Consider the following 14,129-nt stretch of genomic DNA (forward strand, 5'->3'; position numbering starts at 1 on the left):
ATGTTTTTATGTTGGGATGAAACACAGAAGCTAGACAATGTGATGACTCAGCATAATGAGACTTACTCTTTAATCCACATGAAGAGGGAGAAAAGAGTGAAATGAAAAAAAAACCTTTGATTAAAGTCCCTGTTCAAATGCAACTGATTAAAATGAATGAGTCATTGTGCAGAACTTCATAGTCTACTGGATCCATTTAACTTGGCTCAGGTGTGTTGGAGCAGGGAAATATTGAAAACCTGCAGGACTGTGGGCCAAAGTGAGTCACCCAGTTACCAAGCACGTATTCTTACTGGTATCGCCTGACTCTCTGACCACACAGACTGAACACAGACCATCAAAAACGTCCCATGTTAAAAACTCACAATAAGATACCACAGACACCTTGCTACTGACCACAGCCAGCACACACACCTACAGAGGTACTCTCAGTGGCACCAGTTGAGCCAGTATACCACACAAAAACCCTTGCAGTGCCAATGCAAGACTGGTGTGGATTAGTACAGTTTATTTAATCCATTTTTAACACAACAACAAAAAGCAAACAAAATACCAATGCAAGAATGAAATCCAGTGGGGTGTAACAGCTACGCCTCTAAATAAAGGTTTTTCCAGAAGCGCATTAGAATTTTAATGAGTCTACAGACATGCAAATCAGAGGGAAAGAGTGGCCTGATCATGAGCATCTTAAACTCAAAATTGCTATACTGGACACAATAGTCACATTTGTCTGCCACCAAATGGACTTTAGCAGTCAATAACCAAACAAAGTACTCACAATGTTACTACACAATCTAATTGTCACTAGATGTAGTCTTAATCAAACACGAAATGTTATCACCAGTGGGAAAAAAGACTTCAAATGTTTCCACAATATAACAAGGTTCAGGTTCAAGTTCGGGTTCAGGTTCAGTTTGCTTTATTTGTGTGCAGTCAGTGAGCTGTAACGTACAGGTTGAGTAGCAGGTCACAGGAAATAAAAACAACAGGAAACATACTCTTACACGGTGATGCTGAGAAAGTAAAGATGGAAGATTCCAGCAGTAAAGCAAACAAAGCTGTAAGGTACAATCCTTTGAAATCAAAATAAAAACTCAGGAAATAACTAGACCTTCATTAAGCCGGGTTTTGTTAAAAAAAAAAACAACAAAACAGTACATTTAGGATAAAAATAGATGCTGACATAAATGCCTGAACAAACAGATATGTGTGTGTGTGCAAAATGCTACATTTTGTTCAACTCAGCAATAGCAAGAGAAACCAATCTTTTAACTTCTTGATGCATAAAGTTTCATCTTTTAGAGAAGATTGATCAAATGAAGACACCAAAGAAAAAGACAAAACCGATTCTATAAAATCACAGTTTGAATAAATACTTTATTGTTATTTAACCGGCACAACTCCAGTACAAACCACCCAAGAGTGGACAAACATCATACACATAAATATAAACAGGACCAGGGAGACTGGGCAGCAGCCACGTGCACAGCGCACCTCTTTTACAGACGAGGGAAAAGATAACATGAGGAAGGGGACGTGTGAGGGGCAAAAAAAGAGGCGTCTGCACTGTGCCAGAAAAGGTAAAGTGTAGACATACAATAAAACACACACATCAGTACAAAAAAGCACATATTCAGACAGCCACCACATAAAAGAAATACACAGAAGACATGATAAACATAATGGAACATGGTGATTATTGTCAATGTAAAAATGAGATGATTTCCTTAAACAATACGAATGCAGGTGAGTCTTGTTCCACGCCATTTCACAGTTAGTCTTACTCTCGCATATGACTGCACTCACTCTATGGTCTGAGCTTTAATTCTAAGTCTCTCCTAAAATCAATCAGCATCTTCAGTTTCTGATACATTAAGATGGAGGTGAGATTCCTCACACCAAACAAGAAAGCCATCATCAACAGGGCTGGGACTGGTCTAATTCAATTCAATTCAATTCAATTCAATTCTATTCTATTCTATTTATACAGCATCAAATCACGGCAATGCCATCTCAAGACGCTTTACAGACAGAAAAAAAACATAATGAAAGCCAATTCATAATAGCTTATATAAGGAAACCAACAGATTGAGTTGGAGGATCCAACTCAATCTCCCATTCTGAGCAAGCACATTGAGCAATATGTGAATCATCAGCCTTTATGATGTTTATAGTGTCATATCTGCTTTCACATGCAGCTGTATACAAACTAGACAAAAGGGGTGGCAGCACGCACCCAAGTGGTGACCCTGTGGATGTATGTTTTTGGTCAGACAGGAAATCGTTTACTCTGACCCTGTGAGTCCTGTCAGCAAGTACTTAAATTAATTGAAGCAAATACTCATGTGACCAACCACAAACAGAAAGACAGACCCACACACAAAGATGACAACTAGTGTTGCTCACAACTGAAAGAGCTTTAAGCTTTTACCCAATGAGTACTGTCATTAAGTAAGATCATATCAGAGAAAACACAATACACTCACTTTATCTTTACATAACAGTCCAGAAGTGCTGGACTGCTTATGCATACAGAGGGCATATCCACACAAAAATGCAACATTAATTCACCAGATTCTTGTCATGGATCGTACATACTCTTACATGAACATAAGAGCATCACTGGCAGACACTCCAAACACTAAAACTGTTCCTGTTCAACATGCACAGGTTAAGCTCATTGACATCCTTAACTAACTAACCCCAAAGTAAAACTAAAAGACTAAAAATCAGCCTCTACTGTAAATTCAAGCTTACTGAATGAGAATATTGCAGCCCACTGAGCCTGATTGTAACTGTCAATTTTTCCTTTACTGCATGATGTGGCATCTTTACAGGTGATGCCTTGCTAAGGATCTACAAAAAAAGATATGAAAGTAGTTCAATACTCTACTGACATATAAATTAACAATGAGATAAAATCATTCTGATATGTGGGGACAGATTATTTTTGTGAATTGATCAACACCATTATCCAGATTGTGAAACAAATGGTTGTCCACCCAGTTTCCCAAATTCTGCTCTCAATGGAAGAATGTGTTCAGTGAAGGACTGATATGTGTAATCTACTTGTGGGAGCTCATAAACAAAGAAAACAAAGAGCCATCTGACAACACAACACCCACAGCATGAAACTAAACTCGGAGATCTCCTCTGATCCAAGGATAATAAATACACCTGCCAGAAGACGCAAACAGGGATGGACAGAAGGTATATTATTCAGAGGCTTGTTGAAGGTTAAAAACATTACCAAAGAAAAAAACTGCACATAAATGGAGAAACGAAGCTACAAGCTGAGGGTTAATATTAAAGAAAAGGCAGTTTTTTAGTGTAAATTGATCATCTTGGAACAGAAAAAGGAGAAATGGGAACATAAATCGTCTGTGTTCATGCAAACAGTTTTCAGAGCAGCAGGATCGATGAATAGTTGTTAAAAATCCAGAATGACTGATTGCTTTTACCTCAAATGTCATCACAGTCATACCTGCTTTCCCAGTTTCAGTCTTGGTCAACAAAAAACAAAAATCTTACTGTAGAAAGGAACCTTACTTACAGCTGCAGCTGAATGTGAAGTGAAGTGTTTCCCTAATGGTCTATAAAAGTAGAATCTCTCTTGAAAAATTACAGATACAGCAGAACTAACGCAGACCCGGCTCTAGTAATTATTACCATTCACTCGATCAACACGCACACAAACACACACACTAAGAGAGCCTTAAGGGGCAATGTTGTTCCAAGTACAAAGCTAAATATATTAAATATTGAAAGACGTTATGTTTGCAGCAACGATTCGGTCCCAAGGCTCACATTTGTTCCTGCTAAGAGCCATTATTTGTAACACAGAAACAAACACGTCACATATAACCAAGGACTCAAATAAAAAGGCTCCATAGCAATAATATTTAAACCCCATTTTGTAAGCCTTGGGATTGGCTATCACATTTGTACTGACAGAGCAGCACAAAATTTAGAGAATGCTCCAAACTACTGAAGGATCAGTTCGCCTGCTTTACTTTCTTTTTTTTTGTCTTTTTTTGTTTTGTCCAGCATTTAAGCAAGCATAATGATTATCTGAATGCTGTGTTCTGCTGAGCAAATTTACTTTGACAATGGAAGCACTATAGATATAATGCTCCCCTTGATGTTCTGGATTCTTATTTTATTTTCTATTTATTTTGCATAATTGTTTGTATTACAAAGTCTGTATTGCTACACCGGACCGGAGAGGACAGAAGAGGGACAGAAAGAGAATCGAGAAGAAGAGAAAACAAAAAAACACCCCATAGAGAGATAAAGAGAGAGAGAGAGAAAGAAAGACAGAGAGAGAGAACAACCTACATACATATGCATTTACATAAGGAAACATACACACCCGCCTATATATACACATATATACACCTATACACATATATACATAGGAGTCATGTTCCCCCTGTAGGAGGACGAAGCTGTCAACTGTAAGAAGAACCAGAAACTAACAAGCGAAATCAGAAACAGAAAGAAAACTAGCTGTTGTTAGTAAATGAACCTGCAGACGACTCAGTGACTGTGTCACATGCAGAACATACAGAGTGGAACGTGTTCAGAGAAGAGTGACCATGTCAATGTGACCCCGCCCACACAAAGGCAAGAGGAAGGCCAGGAGAACCCAGAGACCCGGGCAGCCGGCCCCAAGCAAAGACCCCAACCACCCCACACCAGAGCCAGCCATGCACCCTCCCAGGAGTTGGCAGAGGGGGGCTCCAGCCAGAGCCCCCCACAGTCAGGGGGAACAGGCTCCAGCGGGCCTGCAAAGACCGGCAAAGGCTCCACCAGGCACCGGCTACCCAGGGCAGACAGAGCGCGGGCCCCAGGGCCCCAAGAGCCTGAAGGCAACCCCACACCCCTGCAGGCAGAGGGCCAGGCCACGCCAATAGAGAACCAGGACATCCGGAATGCCACCGAGTGGCAGCCAGGTTGCACCCTCGCGCACCAGTTGTGCTCCCCGGGCACCAAGACCCCCCTCCCCTCTAACCCCACACACACACACACACACACACATCCACCCACACACACAGACACGCTGCCTCCTTACACACACCCTATCTACCCAGTCACTTACACACACTCCATCTCGCACTCCCCCGCCCCTCTGCCCCCCCTCACATACTCCTCCATACACACATACACACCCCACAACATGCCCTCCCACACACACTCCCCATCAACACACCCTAACACTACTTATTACACACCCCCTACTCAGTCCCCATTCACACACTTCCCACGCTTCACCCCAACCCCCATCCCTCCACTCACACACTGCCCCCTAAACATGCCCACAACTCCCACCCCATCCCTCCACCTCTATACACCCACACAAGCTCCATCAGACACCCCCTACTCTACCCCCACTTACATACCCCTCCTTTATTCACCCACACGCCCCATCACATACTCCACTCTACACACATACACACCCCTAGCCCCCCTTCCGGGGGACAACCACCAGAAGGCCATCGTAAGGCAACTCCAACCACTGACCCACCCAAGACCCCCAGGACTGGAAACTCAGCCGTCCCAGCAGCAAAGCAGCCAATATCCCCACCCAGGAGGCTACCACAGACCCGCAGCCACCAGAGACCCCCAACCAGCCCTCAATGTCGGAGCAACAAGGTCACATTCTCCCCCCAACACTAAGTGATGGAGCTGATCAGGGGGGACCAGAGAGAACAAAATTCATCCAGCTGATGTCTAGAGGAGGCAGACATCATCTCATTCCTGACGTGGTCTGAAAGGAAGTTTCTAAACTGAATAATGCTTAAATTTTTTTTCCCTCCAATTCATGAGAATAGTTTTCTTTGTCATCCATAAAGCAGTCAGGGCAATACGTGCAGTGGTACTTTCCATGTTAGTATCACCAAAGTGACCAAGTATGCAAAGAGAGGCGGAAGCTGGGATTCTACATTTGAGCCATGTTGATAAATCTCTGCAAACCTCAAGCCAGAAGTTTTGCACTGGTGACCAGGACCATACAGTATGCATGTAGTCATCCGGTCTGTTATCTGTGCACTGTGAACACAGTTTAGATGTTGCAAGACTCATCTGAAACATTCTTTTTCCTGTATAATGTCTTCTGTGAAGAATTTTATATTGTATAAGTTGTAAGTTTGGGTGTTTAATCATTGTGAAGGTGTTTGAACATATTTGTGACCAGAAGGTCTGACTAAGGTTAACAGATAAATCTGTTTCCCATTTTAAGGTTGTTGGAGAGAGTGTCTCATCCATTTCAGACATCAATCTAAATTTTTTTTATATTAATTTGAGGTTGCTGAAATGAAAAAACTTTGCTACCCTGATAGGAAGTTGGCTGCTCTACTTTCCCAAACATGTAACTGATAAGCAGGAAAAATGCATTTTCAAGTTAGCTACTGACACAATTAAAATCAAAGGCAGCACGCAATAAAATCAGCAGAACTAAACAGCAGAAGCAAGTACTACAGGGTAATATATTTTTATTTAATTAAGATGATATTTGAGGAAAATTTTGGTCAGTGCAACATAAAACACCCCAATACCAGGCAGTACTTCAGGGTCAGCAGTCAACAACAGAATATATGATGAATGCTATTAAAAACTAGCATGGGTATAACCAGTTACCATTATCCTCTTTGGCTTATTTGTTTTAGCTCTTCACTCACAATCATGCATGGATTTAAAATCTTTTTCAGATAAAGAGATGTTATGAATTGTTTTTTAAATGGCATGCCTTGAAATCATATGCAGCCAACTTTAAGTAAAAGTACATTTAAAAAAAATGTTGGTAGAAGAACGATTAAAATGCAAGATTGTGTCTGACCTTTCAGTTTGTGATAATCATCAGAGCAGCTGGAGATGTTACAGAATTATGATGAGGAACACCAATATCAATTAACTTTGTGCATATAAACCAAGCTCTGAGGTGTGACCTTTCATTTGGGTATTTCAAAAAGCAGATTGTCCCATCAAAACACACATCCTTTCACCCAAAATGAATCAAAGTGACTGATAAAATGACAACAGGAAGCAGTGTAGAACGTCTGCAGACGTGTATTTACAGGTGACATAATAAGGAGAAATGATTGAGAAGCTTCTTATATTAGGAAAATATTGATATGCATGAAGTTTAGAAAGAAGAAATTCTATTTTGTCCTTGAAAAATTTGATCCTTTAAATATATAGTTCTCCCTTTTGTTTTTATTTGGTCTCTGTTTTTGAGCAGGAAGTGAATTTTTAAGTATCCATTAATTTATTCCAGGTAGAATAAATCCATTTCTATCAATTTCTGAACCAGCTATTATTTAGGGATGAGAGATGGGATACACCCTACACAGGTCACTGAACTAACAAAAAAGCTTTTTAACCTGGCATACAGGTTTTTGAAATTTGGAAGATCATGAAATCTCCATGAGGAAAATCCTCATCTGTGGTTTGAGCAACGAACCTCAGCTGGAATTAATCTTGCTTAAAGCAATCAAGTAAGTGTTGCTGGCTGTGAAAGAGGAATGAAGAAAGAAAAGAGGAAAATGCTAAAAGAACATAATGTCTACTATAAGAGAAAGCAAAGAAATGATGTCATACTTAAAGTTAAAAAATAACAGCATGCAGCGTGCACTGAAGCAGAAAGTAAAAGTGTGTCACATTAAGAGCTAAAGCAAGTTGGGTGGAGGGAAAATAAAAACAGATGTGGGAGACAGACCCAAAAGTCAAGATAAATGTAGCATCAGGCACAAAAGCAGCTGAGGAACTCAAGACGTAACATTTTATTCTGCTCTTCTCTAGTTACAGTAAACGAATGCTAGCTCTTAGATGAGTCAATATCTCCTAAATGTTCAACAAATTCTTAGAAGGAGACAGCTGTGTTTCTCAAAACCACAAGGCTTCTGTTGCATTGTAGTAAAGGAATATTTAAACATTACCTTAACTAACGAAACGCATGAAAATCTAACGGGAATAACTGTTCATGAAAATGCAGTTGTTGACTTTGGCAAAGCCAAATGAAATGTCATGCTTCTGAATTAGCAGGACCTTAGTTTGACTCCAGAACATGGTATTACAAGGGCCTTGTTTTAATTATCAGATAATCATCCTGCTGGATCCTTACAGCACATTTTAATCATAATTTTACTGCAAGTTTAAGTAAAAGGATAATTATCCTTTTTTTCATTTCTTCATTTCACTAAGACATCATTAATATATGACCTGTCTGAGTCAGGTTTTTATTTCTTTTTTCCAGACCTAAACTAGCTGAGGAGAATTTCAATTAGATTTATAATTCCCAGTGTGAACCAATGACACGTGTAGAAATGGACCAAGATAAAAAGCTGATGCTGCATGTTGTCTCTGTCCTGTGCACACGTGGGCAGATGTGCACATGGAGGAGATCATAAGAAAGGGAAAGGCTGTGCCAGCTGGAAAAATCTGCATTTATCGTGTGAAGAAGAGATTTACAACCAGGGGACAAGTGTTGACCAAATGCCCAACCAGCTTCCTTTCACTTCTATCCTCAAGAAAAGCTTAAAGCTGTCAGAAGCAAACAGTATATCATTCAGTCTTAATAAATAAATGGGTGAAACTATGAGGGTTTGCCTCATGGAGTCTATTAGTAGTGGTGGTAAATCTAAAGCATGCTGTCACAACCACAGCTGATAACCAGTAGCTGACCGTCCATGTGTGTTACTCTGAGCAGGACAAGCAGCAGCACAAATCTGCAATGTAGCACTCACTGACCTCATCAATGACCAATAAGGATGGCTAAAAAACAAAGGCTCCATCTGTTTCTATTTCCCTCCCCTACACACACACACACGCAAACACACACACACACACACACACACAAAACAGTGTATTCTAGTTCCAGGCTAAAAATAATCTAGAGCACAGCTATAAATCATCATAAGGAAAAAAACATAGAACCTGTACATATGCACATGTGTGATAAGCACAGTGTGAAACCTGATCATGTGACCTGAATGTAGGGCAAACGCATCAGCAGAGCGTAGAATAAGTGAGCAGCACTCACAGAGCCAGAGGAACGGTCCTGTGTGACGTTAACATTAAAATAAATATGAAGCATGAATAGTTAAATCTCCGGAGCATTCGCAGAGTGCCTGTCACACACATGTGATTCCTGTTCTTCCTGTCTTCTGCGGTTAGCCTTCAGCTCCCCAGCTGTCCCCATGTCCCACTTCCCTTGCCTGACCTAAAGAGTGTTCTGAGCTTTACGTAGAAACCTAAATGCACTTATCTACTGCCTGGTTCCAGAAAACATAAATCCGCTAAGTGCAGGAACAGTGTTGAAAAGCAAAACTGTTAACGAGGGTATTTAAGCAACACGTAAAAATGTGCACATTCGAATGAATGAAAAGTCAGCAACATGCAGGATGGCACCCATGGACAGTCTGAGAAGCAAGCCAAAAGGGGAAAAGGTCGAGCGACTGAGTCAGAAGTATCGAAGTATATGTGTCTCAACGAGAAATGCTCTCGCTGATGCTCTTGCACAAAGAAAAAAAAGCCAAAGTCAATCTTTTATCCAGCGTGCAGCAGCCTCAGGTCAGCAGAGCTTTGTGCAAGGAAGAGGAAAATAGGCATGTGTGTATTATAGTTGGCAGCTGTCTGCGTAGATAATAATTAAATAGACATCTGGCTAATGGTAAACACCCAGTGTGCAAAGCAAATGTAGGGCAGGATTTGGCTTGCGCTCACGTGTGAGCTGAAGTGTTTGAGTTCATGTACAGTAGCGCTTTGACTGTCAGGCTGTAGGGTAGTGGGGCACTGTGTGAAATCTCAAGTAGAAATCAGATTTGCTCTTTTTATTTGCAAGCCACAGTGAGGAAGGGTCCAAATTCCACCCAGAGGAGTGTAAACATGATTATGTCTGACCAATAGCTGCTGAAAAGAGTGAATTATTCCCTCAATTCACTGCACAAGAACCCCTAGAATAGTTCTGCTTATGTTGGCAGTAATTTCCCATGGCCTTGCAATAGTTATGATTTGTGTCACAATTATGCTCTTTTGCAACAGTGTGCATTTTTTTACAATAACAATATCTTGGCATTTCCTCAAACCTCTCTTAATGTTTATATTATAGCAAAAGTAAAATGTCCTTATTTATGTAATTTGGAAATATTTTACAGTGGGTCTTTTCAGAGATGTTTGTCAAACCCTTGTCCTCGCTGAATGAACTTTTTGGCGACGTGCCGAGGACTATGAAATTAGCAAAGGACAATTCAAAAGATATTATTTTCTAAGTCCGATCAGCTCTGCTTCATGTGTTTTCAGACACTTTGGCTCTTTGGTTCTGGGCCACTTGGCGCTGTCAGTGTAACACAGAAAGTAGCAGCTTTTCCTGCTCTGTAGTCAGGCTGATATAATATGCTGCTGTGGTGCCAATATGCATACCACATTGACTAGAGTTTCTACAGTTCTGTCACTTTTCTGCAACTTTTCTTTCTCTGCACCTCTATCTGTGTGTGTTTCAAAGAAAGGAGGCTTTCTGAAATTGCAATTGCTTTGAGCCAGGCAAGAATAAATTGAAAAACCTGGCCTAGAACCAAAGTTCTACAGTAGGCTATATGTTACCTTATCCAGAAACACAGCTGCTCAGCAGATTTGCGTTTATCTACTGCACAGCCACCCAACATAAGAAAAGGGGAAATGAGGGGCAAGATCTTAAACTTTAGTGTGTACTTGATCATCCTGACATGTAAATGGCAATCCAACTCAAGACTTATATTCTGTTTATTAAATAAACTGACTGATCTGGTCATGAATATTCATAACTTCAAATCACAGAGACCCACCTGTTGTGTGAAGAAGAGGAGTTCTGATTCTCTCTGTCTCTGCATCTTTTCCTTTCTTTATCACGAGCACCTGCTCTGGATCTGTTCCTGTCTTTCTTGCACTTTCCACGACCTAAGTAACATTTCAAGGACTTGGTAGTAAAAAATCATAACAGGGCTGTTTGTTATGTTTCCCTTTGATTAAAGATGATACAGTCATAAGGACAGAACAAAAAGGGACAGACTACTGTCAACAACAGCAGCAGCAACAGCAGGCAACTTTTAGTTAATCTGTGTATACGTGAAGTATTTCTGAAGGCATTAAGAGTGGCACTTTTTATGCTTTTTTTTTTTTACTTTCCTTTGACTTTTTTTCAATTGGAAACCGGTTTGTATAGTAGTGTACTTATATAGAAGAGCATGTGAGAAACACACATGTGGTGCAGCTGCTGGATGGAAGCAATCAAATCTTCAAAAGCTGTGTCCAAGTCCAAATCATATGTTTTCATGAACATAAGGAAGTGTCTCAGCTTTCTAACACCTGTGATAGAAATGGTTGGCTGCGTTAGAGGTGCCAATTTACACAGCGCCCACATTAGCAGGGGCAGGAGAAATTCACAAGACTGGCTGTCTAATCATAATGGTGTAATGAGTAGTGAAGCCCCTTTAATTTGAAACATATGTTCTATGATCTGTTGATGTATTTGCCTTTTACAGAAACAGCCTTACCTGAGAAACGTTGGCACCGTGACGTTGAAGGGCCATAAAAGCCTTGATTGTGTTCACTGAAAAGAGAAATCAAAGAAATATTAACCAGATCTTTAATAAAAAACACAATAAATGAGTATAAGATGAGAAGACATTTCGACATTTCCATGTAGAGTGATTCAATACTAGCTGTTTTAAATTCTAGCATTTGTCCGGTCATTTTCTTGGCAGACTGAGCGGCAAATTGTAATTTAGCTTAATGTAATGTTTAAGAGCGTTGATTCTAATAAAAGCAAAGTAAGTACTGCGAGCAAACAAATTCACAACTGAATCAATAAATAAAAAAAACAAATGGATCGGCTTGCAAAATGATCAAAGCCCTTTTTTCTGAATACACAGCTGTGCTTTCCAAGCGTTTGAAGTGAATGGCTCATTGTCAAGACGCAGTGTGTGTTAGCCAGCCCATGAGGAACGGATGGAGGGCATTCTGCGGATGCTATCTGGATCTTCTTCGTCGTCCATGTGGCTTGGACACACACTACTTCCAACCGACAACTTCCGAGTGTGCTGACTGCAAACTGTATTTGTCTGAAGCCGATCCAGTGGAGCGAGTCCAAATGCAGGGCGCCATAAATTCAATAGTAAATAGTACATCTCGCTTGAATTCTATTTCTGGTGTAGCAGAGATACAGAGATGGAGAAAGGCCTCCTTATGAATGGGGCATGATGAATGAATAGAAAAGGGAGTCTGCTTTAGAGAGCATGTGGCTGACAGAAAAAACACTAGAGCAGGATAATGTGATACAGAGAAAGTACTCACGCACCACTAATTACAGATTTCCTCTTTTATTTACAGGTTTATAAGCAAACTAAAGCTCAGGTGGTTTCTATAGATGTGACTCACACCACTGGCACCTGTGTAGCTCTAGATCTGTGGGTTTCAAGTAAGGGGGATGCCCCAAAAGAAATTATGATTTATTTGAAAAAAGTAGAAAAATGTAGAAAAAAAGATACGGGTTTTAATTTAAAATTAAATGTGTGTGTGGAAGACTGAAATCTGAGATGCATGACAATGGCATGCCATCAGTTATTCTATGGGAAATTTAACCAAATCAGATGCAATCAAATACTGAATATGGATTTTGAAAGCCCAACTGGCGCTTGGCTTTCCAACCAGTACGGGAAGCCGGAGACCAGGTTGTGCCAGAAACACCTGCTGTTCCTAATATCCTCAAGGGAAAATCTGAGCATCCACAGGCAGGCAGGGACTGTCCGTGTAAATGCTGCACACATGTGTGTGTAAAAAAATAAATAAAATGTTTTTTAAAAAAAAGGAAATGATTCATAAAGAACACTGGAGCTGGCTGGCAGAGTTCAGAAGAACAGCAGGTCCCAGAAGGATGTGAGGATTTAGTAGATGGACTGAGATGTGAGGGGAAAATCTCTTTTTTAGGACAACATTCAGGCACACATTGGATATGGAACATTAGGAGATAGGAAGGGAGTAGGATCAAGAAAGGGATGAGAAATGGAGTAGGAAGGACAGGAAGTCAAAGAGACAGACAAACAGAGGTTGAGACGAGCTGGACACAGACAACATCCAAAGGAAACAAGCACATCACTAAACAGAAACATGTAGGAGCTTGGGGTACAACGTGTCCCACTTGTGACCTTTGTTGTATAAATTAGGAGTAAAACGTGGGAGTTTGCAGACAGGTTGTGACAGATCGGAAGAGCAGAGTGGGGGATGCTTTGGATACCGATAAACAGGAGACTGGAGGCATAAACAAGGTTTTGATCTGACTCTTTACCGTATTTGGCTAGTGATTCAGTTGCAAGATGAGCAACAGGATACACTGATGAATTCCATTAAACTAAGAGACAGCAGGCATGCCAGAAAAACCAAAGCACAGTTTTACCTTTGGTGTTCAGTAAAACTCTAGTTAATTTCAGAAATAACACTTCAGATATTGTTTTCAACCTTCAAGCCTTGATGCTCCTAACAATCATTTTAATTTTGAGTAAAGGTTTTCTTTTCTCTCCTTTTCATATTTTTCTGATTTTGTTTCACTATTTAACAACATCAGACATTGGTAAATCTGTGTACTCTTTACCAGATTAATAAAGAGAACATATTAATTTGTTTTTTTATTTATAGAGTACAGACACTGTCTCATCTGTCCTCTAAACTGTGTGTGTGCCACACAATAAACACATATAGACTCACCTGCCCAGCACTGCAGAAGAGGACGAAGGAGGATGTTCTGGTTGAAAAAGGGAAGCTGTGTGGGAAAAAAGAAAAGGCTACAGTCATCATGTCAGCGATCATGTCAGTAAGTTTACAGTCTAATACATATACATTAAGATCTGAGACAATATTTTTTATATAGTTACCAACATATATATGTGTATATATGTGTGTGTGTGTGTGTGTGTGTATATATATATATACACACACATATATATCTATATATCTATCTATACATATATATATATATATATATATATATATATATATATATATATATATATATATATATATATATATATATATATATATATATATATATATATATATATATATATATATATATATATATATATGTGTGTGTGTGTGTGTGT

The sequence above is a fragment of the Telmatherina bonti genome (genome assembly GCF_933228915.1).
Source record: "Telmatherina bonti genome assembly, chromosome: 8".
Classification (NCBI taxonomy): Eukaryota; Metazoa; Chordata; class Actinopteri; order Atheriniformes; family Telmatherinidae; genus Telmatherina; species Telmatherina bonti.